The sequence below is a fragment of the Rhipicephalus sanguineus genome, unplaced genomic scaffold (genome assembly GCF_013339695.2).
Source record: "Rhipicephalus sanguineus isolate Rsan-2018 unplaced genomic scaffold, BIME_Rsan_1.4 Seq550, whole genome shotgun sequence".
NCBI classification, from domain to species: domain Eukaryota; kingdom Metazoa; phylum Arthropoda; class Arachnida; order Ixodida; family Ixodidae; genus Rhipicephalus; species Rhipicephalus sanguineus.
In genome coordinates this window covers 29,823-30,446 of record NW_023615491.1, presented here as the reverse complement: position 1 = coordinate 30,446, position 624 = coordinate 29,823, and the positions used below count along the sequence as shown (strand labels likewise).

General features: G+C 46.5%; 1 non-coding gene across 1 annotated transcript; it reads right to left on the bottom strand.

Annotated features, from left to right (window-relative positions):
* Positions 1-211: 211 nt before the first annotated feature.
* Positions 212-283, bottom strand: Trnat-agu (transfer RNA threonine (anticodon AGU)). Its single transcript has one exon. It is a non-coding gene; the product is annotated as a tRNA-Thr (tRNA).
* Positions 284-624: the final 341 nt, after the last annotated feature.

Here is a 624-nt window from a genome sequence, read left to right as displayed (position 1 = left end):
GTCACAGCAGCATCGATACTAAACGCTGTAGCAGCATAAATGACGAAGACGAGGCTTGAAGGAAATGAGGGGACTCTTAAGGGCTCGTTTTTCTTTGTTACACACAATATATTGAGAACTAACAGACATTATGCCAAGGAAAGTATAGGGGTGTTATCTGTAGTACTTAGAATATAAATGTGAAGAAAGTAAAGTGGACGAAAAGAAAACTTGCCGCCGGCAGGAACCGAACCTGCGACCTTCGAATAACTCGTCCGATGCTCTACCACTGAGCTACGGCGGCGGTCATCCTCCCGTCCACTTTATGGGGTATATATGTGCATTTAAACCTAGGAGTGTTAGCGTCAATCGCAGCCAAGGCGGCGAGTGTGGAACACTCGCCGTCTGTTAGTTGTCTGTTACTTCTCATTAAAGACGAGGCTTCTCACTCTTCATTCTAATTGACACCGTAACTTCTAGCAGCACATAAAAAATTTCGGACTAAATGATACGCCCGACTCTGGGCCGAGCCCCTTGAGTGGGTAGGTGCCAGTCATCCCAGAATTATCATCATCACTATTCCGTTCATTTTGGTGTCGTTTGCATCATTTTCCCACCACGACGCGACGACTGCGTCAGCACTTC